Here is a 10,746-nt window from a genome sequence, read left to right on the forward strand (position 1 = left end):
GGGATGCCCAATGATCTCACGTCTAGACCAATACTTGATTGATCTTTTTTCCTTCTCCACATCCCTCCTTAAATAGACAAGAGTTTCTAGATCAAATCAAATACCTCTGGGTTAGGAATAGGACTCAATACGTTTGAATCAAATTCAAACTTTCTAAACTATAAGGTTTTCTAGTTGAAGTAGGAGAGGCGCCAACTTGAGCCTCCTTTCACCATGCCACATGCCCAAGGGGAGAGGGCTCTTTCCAGCACCTTCTTCTCTATTTTGATCAGCCAGATAGGTGAGAGAATATCTGGTAAACATATCTAATTATACTAAATCTGATTTGGTTCAAGTTTGGACTCAATTCGAATCTAATTCGAATCCGATTCAAATCAAATTCGAAAAGATTACTAATCTTAATCTAATAAGGATTTAGGTCTAAGTTTAACTTGGATAATTAACCCAATTTAGCCTCAATAAAATTAAGCTCAATTAACTTAGATCTAATCTAAAATAATTAGGACTCGAATTCAATCTTTTATAATTCTTTGAATAATAAATTTGATCAAATTTATCTCCAAAATCAAACCTGTACCTCATGTGCAGTGCTAGTTGTACACAGTCAGTGTTTAATTTTATATGATTTATAAGTTAATTTTTAATTAAATAAATTTATATGTTTAATCAAGTCTCATAATTCTAAATTGAATATATAAATATCTGATCAATTTTTTTTTATATTGTTTGATTTTGTGCGTGACTTCATAAGTTCAAACACTAAGCTAGTAGTATAAAAATCCCTTCTTATACTAATCCAAGTGACCATCTAGCAATGATGCCTGATATCCGGATAGATCAAATTATTGCAAAGCAACATTCAAGAACCTCAGTATATAGTTACCATATAATTCATCCCTTTGATCCTAATGCTCAATGTGACCTAAGATTTAATTGTCAATCCTGGAATAGTCATCCTCATAGTATTTCAATCTTTTTCAAATCCTATGATATATCATAAGGATTATCCTAGCCAAGATTTTACTGGATTGAGATACAGTGATGCATTAATTCCTATAAACTAGAGGGATCAATCTTATTTTAACTTATACACCGACTTCACAAGTACTTGACTATACCCAGTAGTCTTCCATCATTATATTAGAAATACAGATAATCTGGCACTATAGCATAGTGAGTTACTTGCAAGTCACCATCATGATCTCAGGTCAAAGGGACACTTATGCCCATATCTTTCATGAGTTATCCTTGACAGTAGAGCATTCTGCAGGTGAGTCACTGCTTAGTGATAATGTACTCCTACATCTCATCTTTATGTCATACCAGTGTCTCCATACTTCTTGGTTAAGAAGATAACTAATTCATATGGCACACAACGACCTTTACTCGATAAACGCTATTCCTTGTTAATAATGTATCATTTGGTCGCTAATAAATTTAAAAACTATTTGATAAATCCTTCTTTCTTGATTATATTATAGTTTTAAAGATTTCATTATAGCATAAGAGTTCAAAGAAAGATTCACTTTTTTGATGAACTTACCAAAATTAATTTTTATTAATTAATAATTTATATATAATTTATAAATAGCTCTATCATCTATAGATAGATAATTAGCTTTAGGACATATTTTTCAATAGACACATGCTCAAATCAGGCTGAAGTAGAATCCTCTTGATTGACGAAAGCTTCACGATCAAGGAGTCCATCTCAGCACTACAATAGCAACAGCCCACTGACTGCCCCTTGAGAGATTGAAGGTGAAGCATACCTCCACCGACCTTCAGCAATGAAGATCCCATGAACTTAGTGAAACAAGTGAAAGTACTGCCGCATCTATTGTGACCACGATCATGATATTGAGGAGTGCATCTAGCTGAAGGATGAGATTGAGAACCTCATCCGATGAGGCTATTTTGAAAAATATGTCCGAGAGCGACTGAACCAAGCAGTTGAGGAACCACCTCAATGCTAGTCCGATGAGAAAACAATAACAACTGACTCATGGTTGGTGTTATCAAGATGATCTTGAGCCTTGTTCATGACAAAAGGTAGAGGATGATGATATATTTTGTACAAGTCAAAAGGGTTGGATGACAATGATAGGGGATAACATTTCAGAGATCTCACATGGCCACCTAGCGCTCCTTGTCTATGAATGAGTTGAGTGGAGTTCGAGGATGATGATAATAGAGGATAATCCTCCAAAGATCTCACATGGCCATCTGGCACTCCTTGTCCATAGATGAGTTGAGTGGAGGTCGAGGACGATGAGGAATAGGGGATAATCCTTCGAGGATCCCTCACGACCATATGACTCTCCTCATTCACTGATGAGTCGAGCAGAGGCTGAGGATGATGATGATAAGAGATAACCCTCTAAGGATCCCACAAAGCCATCTGGTGCTTCTCATCCATGAAAGAATTGAGCAGAGGTTGAGAACGACAATAATAGGAGATAACCCTCTAAGGACCTCACATGGCTGACTAGTGCTCCTTGTCTATAGATGAGTCGAGTGAAGGTAGAGGATGATGACGATGGGATTAACCCTCCAGAAATCCTATGAGGATGATAATGATGGAGCTAACCTTTTGGAGACCTCTGATCACCAACTAATGCTCCTTATCCACAAAAGAGCAAAAGCCGACAACAATCAACGATAATTACACATCCTCAACCATAAGCCAAGTACTACAATAATCACAGGATATATATTCAAACATCTGTCTGAACCCTAACAACTGGATTAGAGAACTAATCTCTTGGAGATATCTTGGTTCAGGCTGAGATCTCCAAAATTTTGTTCGGCATGGCATCGATAATAGAGAGTTATCCTGATTCAAAATAGGATATCCATCGACTGAATCGGATTCGATCGATCCCTTGGAGATATCTTAGGTTAAGACCTTCGAAATATTAGTTGGCAAGGCACCAATGATAAGAAGATATCCTGATCCAAGTTAAGACCTCCACTAGTAAATCTTGAAGATATCTCGGCTCAGACTGAGACCTTCAGATATTAGTCAGAAGTGATCTGACGATAACAAGAAGACATCCTAACCCATGTTAAGACCTCCATAAATGAGATCCTCGAAATTGATTCGAGGACATAAATGAAGTTATCAACTTGGAAGATTCTAGCCAACCATATCGAAATAAACTTCGAAATCTACATCGGCAAAAGGTATGACTCCAAGAATGGTTCTCATCTGAAAAGCATAACTTCGGATGAAATAAACTTCAAACAACGAAGAGATATCCTGACCCAGATTAGGACCTCTATGGATGAATGTCTCAAAATGATCCAATAACAAACTACAAGGTCAAAGGTCAATCGACAAATGACTTGGCAGAAATATAGCCAAAAAATCAGTTTAGGGTGGACCTCAAAAATTTTCATTAGGCCACATACATCTCAGAGAATAGAGCTTAGATTTACCTAAAGATAATGCAGAAATTCTAGCGTCTAAAGTCAGAATAGTCTTCCATGGGTCTACCAATATTCGATAAGTGGCGCCATATGGATGGTGGATCTGTAACCACCAAAAGCATCTTTTGAGGTAGAATAATAATCTACCTCGAGCCATCCATCCATCATAAATGCTCTAGGATTTATGAAACACTAAATCTCTTCAAAATAATTAAGATGCAATTCACAAAGTGACTTGTCTAATCGAAATTGAATTTTGTGAAGCGACGCAGCAATTCACCTGAAGACCAAATGACTCGAACAAGCTCTGCGAACTCTTTTTGAGGACTACTTTCTTTGCTCAAAGTGATCATTTCAGACTCGAAAGTAGGAGACAAGTGTTACAAGGTCATGCCACCTTAGCCAATATCCTTGAGATTCATCCTCGAAAATCTCAGGCTGGTGAAAACACCGAGGAGGACCTTGATGATGAGCACCATCAAATCTACTGTTGAATGCTGGAATGAAGTGATTTCATCGACTTCCATCTGATCCTTAGCTTAGGGGTACCATTGACCTCTAGGTCGATATTCCACCAATTACGGGAATGAAGTTCTGCGACCAATATTGATACAGACTCCCATCGACTTTCAAGTCGGGATCCCGCCGACCACAAAAGATAAGGCTCCCACGATCCATCTTGTCACGGTCTAATCAGGACAACACATCGATCATGGGCCGACCTTAGTCCACCGACCCGTTAGGCCACTTGGGCAATCAGATGGAATCTCCTAACAAACTTCTAGAATGTGGTCACGTCAGATAACAAACACCCATAACTAATAATCCAGTTAGTGGATGGACACTCTATCCTGGCAAACAATTGATTCAAGCATAACAAAATCTGGCACCTCTCTATATAAAGAGGTGAGAAGGAGACTCTCATGGTATGTTGCGATATATTACACTACTTCATGCTATGTTAAGCCAAGCTTCATCAAGCTCCCATATCTTCTCTCTTTTCTATTATGCTCAAGCTCCGACTGACTTAAGCATTGGAAGATCTCCTGCCAGAACCCCCCTCCGATGTGAGAGGACTTCTTTTGCAAGTCTCCTGCAGCATCCCAACGACCGGTCCAATGCTTCCTCTCCACCACATCAGCTCACCCTGGAGCCTTGATGCAATATTTTGTATTAAAAACTAGCTATTGCACTTCAATTTTAAAGGTATACATGCCTCATATTTTTTGATTATTCATAAGCCAAATATGGAACTCCTATTTTGATTCAAAATTATTTTCTTTGTAGAACTATAGATCTATTTTTATTTATTTACATATTTTATTTATACACTCGATCCAACTATAGATGGTAGAGTTACTAGCTAGTAGCTCATAATTATATTTAGCTTTAAGATGCTGAGGATCCCTTGGACTTTGGGTTATGAGCTATGCACCAGGAAAGCTTAGGAACAAATAGTGTTCAATTTCTCTTTGGTTGAGGGAAGTTTATGGAATATAATATCATGTTATGTCTCATTATCATTCTTGATTGATGATATTTATGAAGTATGTTGTTAATGAATGTTGTTTAGCTTTGATTTTTTTTTTTGCCTTCTGAGTTTAATAATGGTTGTTTGCTGTTAAATCTATTTTGGTTGAGTTTAATAGATGTTTTGAATTATTTATTGCTAATGCCTCTGATGTGATTCTAAGAAAACCCTTTTTGGAGGTTTTCTTGTTAGGCACCGCGGGACGTGCATATCTTGTGGCACCAAGCACCGCGGGACGTGCATATCATATCTTGTGGCACCAAGCACCGTGGGACGTGCATATCTTGTGGCACCAAGCACCGCGGGACGTGCATATCATATCTTGTGGCACCAAGCACCGTGGGACGTGCATATCATATCTTGTGGCACCAAGCACCGTGGGGTGCGCAGCCGTGTGTCATGTACCCACCTCGCAATATTGGCCTGGTGACTGACCGGAATTGAGTTCGTACTCGATTGGGCTGCGAAAATTGCTGGACATGCCGAGGCTCAAACCGTGGAATGCTAACAAACCCGTCCAGATAGGAGCTCCATTCAGGCTTGGCATGAGGAATCCCTGTCCTTCAAGGCAATTTAACCTCCAGAATCATTTAATTTATCTTGGGGCTACCCTCCCTTCGAACACTGAAGATTAATTTGATGGTCTGCAAAAGAGGAAAATGACAAAGCAGGATCTGGTTTCTTAATAAGTGATCATAGAGGATAGGAGATGTAATCTGGGGGACTATAAGCAAGAACCTTTCATGAAATTATTGTTTCTTCAGTACAACTATGAGCAATTCGGGGAGGAGCATGCGCAGTGGAAAATCATTTTGACAGACCAAGACCACCTTAGATGAACGAGACTCATTAACTGTTAATTACTGGGTGGCTGGCTGGTGATAGGTGTTGCAAGATGCACTGCAAGTGAGAATTATTATACCCATAACAAGGGAATTCATTAGGTTACAGATTGGCTTGCCAATTTTGATGCTGGTTAGGTGCCAGGTAGTGTGATGACTTCGTCTGATTGTATTTCCTCAGACTTTGCCGTTATCGTCCATGGAGAATGATCTGATTGTTTGTTCCATTTAGCTAGCAGCCTTGTTTTATCTCCGGTTTCATTGTCTAAAACCTATCTGTATCCCTAATATATCTATGAGAAAAATAATTAAAAATATTTGTTGAACTAAATTTTGGTTATTGGTACTAATTCTTGTTTGATACATTTCATGTCTACGTTGGGTCCAAAATATAGGTTTGTCAATGACTAACTTCCAGGACACATGACCAACTTTAAAACATACTCTTTTAGGTGTAGGACCCCAACAGAGGACCGGCTGCAATCTAAGAGGTGGCTTGTTTGATGTCATTAGATGGCAAAAATTTGTTTGCAGAGGACAACATACTAATATAATATATTATTAATATTTTATAAAGCACTTAAATCAATTATTAGAGGCTCCAAATCTCTAGAGTTAGGCAGCCGTCCGGCCCTTAAAGTGGACTTGCCCCACATCAGTTGACCTATTTAGCTCCTCTTCTTAGTATTCCAATCCCTTTTGACTTTATTCACATGGAATGCTCCAATCCCTTTTGACTTGCCCCGCATCAGTTGGTTATGTGTCCTTGAAGTTGGTCGCTAGCAAACCTATATTTTGGACCCAACATAGACATGAAATGTACCAAACAAGAATTAGTACCAATAACCAAAATTTAGTTCAACAAATATTTTTAATTATTTTTCTCATAGATATATTAGGGATACAGATGGTTTTAGACTATGAAACAGGAGATAACGGCAGATAACAGATAGTAATTAGTGCCAATTACTGTTCCTAACAAGACGAGCAAAAGATAAATCCCTAAAAATATGATCTGTCCAAATATACTGTTGCAAAGAACAATAGCTTATGTTCAATCAATTGTATGTTGAGGTTTCTTAACTGATCCAAATGGATAATAGTTTTGTCAGTTGATCAAGCAAGCTGATTATGAGTGGTTTGCTAATAGCTCAATATTTTTTTGGACAGGAAAAAGGAAGGAAAAAAGAAAAAAAAAAACAAAGTGAATCATCAAATGCAATACATCGCCTTTATCGGTAAAAATTAAATTTCCTTCAGTGATGAATTATACCTCGGACCCAAAAATTTGTCAATGGTAGCATAGTAATTCCCATTTTGCAGAAATTTTTTTAAATTCAGGTTTATTTCCAATTCCTTCCCAACTTGTAGTTGTGCGAGCACAAGATTTACACAAGACACAACAATGTGGTGGTCTCATGGTCAAGGGTCAATTTTAATTGCTCCCACCATGGAGATGACATAGGCAATTTTGGGTGATAGGTTTGAGACAGAAACTCGAGGTTCATAATCATTGATCACAAGTCTGATAGAAAGTTTCTACAAGCTACACAGCCATACAGTGTGGTAGATCTGGAATTATCAGAGACAATGGAACAGAATTGGATATAAACAACTTCATCCCAACCTACAATTGACTGCCGAAGAGCATATGAATGATGTAATCATTACAAAAAAAATGCATACGACTGGTACCTAGATAACAATGAGGGAAGAAGAAGTGAAAAACTATATCAAGCTTGATTTCACCAAAGATTTCAAAATATTACATTGAACAAAAGCTTGTTTTGCTTTATTACAAAGTGCTGAAAAAGGTTTCTCTGAAATGCACAAGATACTATTTATCTTGCGATTCTGTTGCATGCAAGTCCACTTATGTGCTGCCATTAAGATCTTTTCAAGTCAAGGAGTCCACATAACCATCCAATATAATGCGAATGTGTTGTCCAGTGTGATGAAATAAAAAGAAAGCAATACAACCCCATAAGCCAACCATGAATATCGCTGCAATTATTGCAAAGAAGATGGCATGCATCCACACTGCTACCATCTTGGTTTTCTTTGACTTCAATAGTTGGACTTGAGTCAGAGGTGCAAGTCTTCTCCAGTGGTGGCCCATGTAATCCAATATTACCCTCATAGCTACTCACATTAAATGTGGCAAATTGGTTTTTGAAATCTGGCGTACATCCAGATAAGTTATTGTAAGCAATGGAGAAGACCTCCAAGAACTGTAGTTGAGTCAATTGCCAGGGTATCAAACCACTTAACTGATTGTGTGATATATCTAAGCTCTCGATCTAATTGAGTTTTGAGAAAGTTGCAGGGATTGGACCTGTGAGCTGATTGTGCGATAGATTCAATTGTACAAGCTCATCTAGATTTCCAATTTCTGGTGAAATGTTTCCTGTCAACTTGTTTGTTGACAAATCAATTGCAGACATCAAAAGTAAATGAACTATTCTGTAGGCATATAAGTTGCCTTTACTGATGAGGTCAACAATAATTATCTCATTTGTGTAAACCTCCACACCTGTATTGACTTCCGAAGGACCAGGATACCCCAACGACCTGAGGTAAAATGAACCTGTATGTGCTGAATTAGGTTTTCTGAAGTGCATTTTGCCAATACAAGAGGGTATCGATCCTGAAAGATGGTTTTGCAAAAGATCTAAAATGTGTAAAGACTGCAGTTTACATAACTCAATTGGTATCGGGCCTTCAAGAGAATTTTCACTGAGAACAAGAATCTCCAAAGATATTTCGTCTCCAATTGGTGTTGGCAGTTTACCTGAAAGCTGGTTATTACTGACATCCAATGCTACAAAGTGTGACACATTGAGATAACTATTTGGAATTGTGCCTGTTAAAGCATTCCCAGCAAACTTGACGTACACTAGTTCGGATGATTGGAAGCAATGCGGTAATGACCCGGATAGGTTATTGTGGGATAAGTCTAACACTTGAAGCATTGTTAGATTACATAAATGATCCGGTATTGGGCCATGGAAATGGTTTCCTTCAAGGCTGAGGTAACTTAGATTGTAAACATTTCCAATATTCTCTGGAATTATACCCGGTAACTGGTTATTGTGGACATCCAATATAAATAATTTTTGATACTCTGACAGATTGCTCGGCAAAGTTCCAGTAAATTTGTTTCCATCTAGAGAAATACATGAAAGCGAAGCATGACCATAATTTGTACCAAACATCTTTCCATGCAAGTTGTTGTTGGAAATCTTCAAGGCGTACAATTTAGTGCAATCAATCATCAGGCGATTTGGTACTTCACCGGATAAGAAATTATTGGACAAATCCAAGTGTGACAGATCACTCATGTTACCCAGTGATGAAGGGATATTTCCCATTAGATAATTTGAGGACATATTCAGGCTCGCCATATGTGGAAATATTGTGCTGATGTCTGTAGGAATTGGTTCACTGAGGAGATTCATGGAGAGATCAAGTGCATATATGCTCATATTCGGATGCTTTGGCAATTGAAATTGCACCCATTATTGAGTTATTTCTCAAGTTCAGAACTTCTAGTCTGGTTAGATTTTTGAACAACCATTCGGGAAAATTTCCTCTCAAGTTACTGTGGGAAAGATCAAGAACTTGTAACCTATATTGGGAAGCAAGTAAAGCCGGTGTTGTGAGGGGGTTCGCATCGAGATTACAATGTGACAAGATGAGGTACTGTCGCTGGAAGGAGGGAACAAACTTTCCACTATCAAGATGTATAAATAATTCCTCATCTTTGTCTTTACTATCTCTTAGGCATAGCACATCAAAATTAAATCTTCATCCATCTTCTATATTTAAACTCATTATATAAACCTCACCACTCTTCAAGAATCCAATATATCTAAAATTAATTTGACTTAACCTTCGATTTATCTTACCATCATTTAGACAACTTTCAAACCAATCTTTCTTTGCAAAAGAATTAACTCCAACTTGAATAAACTAGAAGAACTTAAGTCAATATTTTTGTAAGTAGAATCAATTTGGTTATTTCTTGTAAAACTCCCTTTATCACAATCCTTAATATTAATCGATAAATCCAGAAAAAATTTTGTCCCTTATGTATTAAGATTTATATAAGTCATTCAAAATTTAATACTAACAAGATATCTTAAATCAGCTTAAAAATCTAAACTTTGATTTGAATTATAGTCCACAATCTTCAATATTCACAAAAAAAAGTAAGAAATCTAATCTAAAGATGAAAATATAAATTATTAAAGATTTCATCATAGCATGTATATCATACTCTAACAAAACCAATTTTCTTATTCAATTTAACAATAATATCAAAATACCTTAGATTCATTTAGAAAAGCAAACTTTTGACTTAAAATTTAAATGCAACTTGAAAGATCAAGAAATTAGACTAAATATGATATTTTAAATAATTCAAGATTTTATCAAGATGTGTATCTCATATTCTCATAATAAAATCCAAGTATATATTACAATTATTATTATTATTTTTAATCTAATTTTGAGTTTCATATATGATCTTTTTATAGATTCAATGCTCAAAAATATTTCTTTCTTGTATAATATAATTTCTTCTTAGATTATATCCTAACTAATTTGCTTTTGATAAGTCCAAAAAAATTTATAATACTCAAAAATTAACATCAAAATTAGAAAAGTTATCATGACCTTTACCCATATAAGTTTAGTATTCCAAAGTCATAGAATATACCTAACATAACATATCAATACCTCCCACTTCATTCTAGGGACTTCTCATACTCAGATCAACCCTACTAATTGGAATCCAAGATATAACTTGTCAATTTTATTATAGACCTCATATACTACTTATGCATAAATTTCATCATAGTATCTATTGATTCAAAATTTAAATATTGAATCTTTTCTTTTATGTCTATCATGTTTCTTTATGATCATAACCTAAGTTCA

At 36.4% G+C, this 10,746-nt stretch overlaps 1 pseudogene; it reads right to left on the reverse strand.

Annotated features, from left to right (window-relative positions):
• Positions 1-7,533: 7,533 nt before the first annotated feature.
• LOC109505200 (uncharacterized) lies at positions 7,534-9,290 on the reverse strand (annotated as a pseudogene).
• Between the last annotated feature and the right edge of the window lie 1,456 nt (positions 9,291-10,746).

The sequence above is a fragment of the Elaeis guineensis genome, chromosome 1, assembly GCF_000442705.2.
Source record: "Elaeis guineensis isolate ETL-2024a chromosome 1, EG11, whole genome shotgun sequence".
Lineage (NCBI taxonomy): Eukaryota > Viridiplantae > Streptophyta > Magnoliopsida > Arecales > Arecaceae > Elaeis > Elaeis guineensis.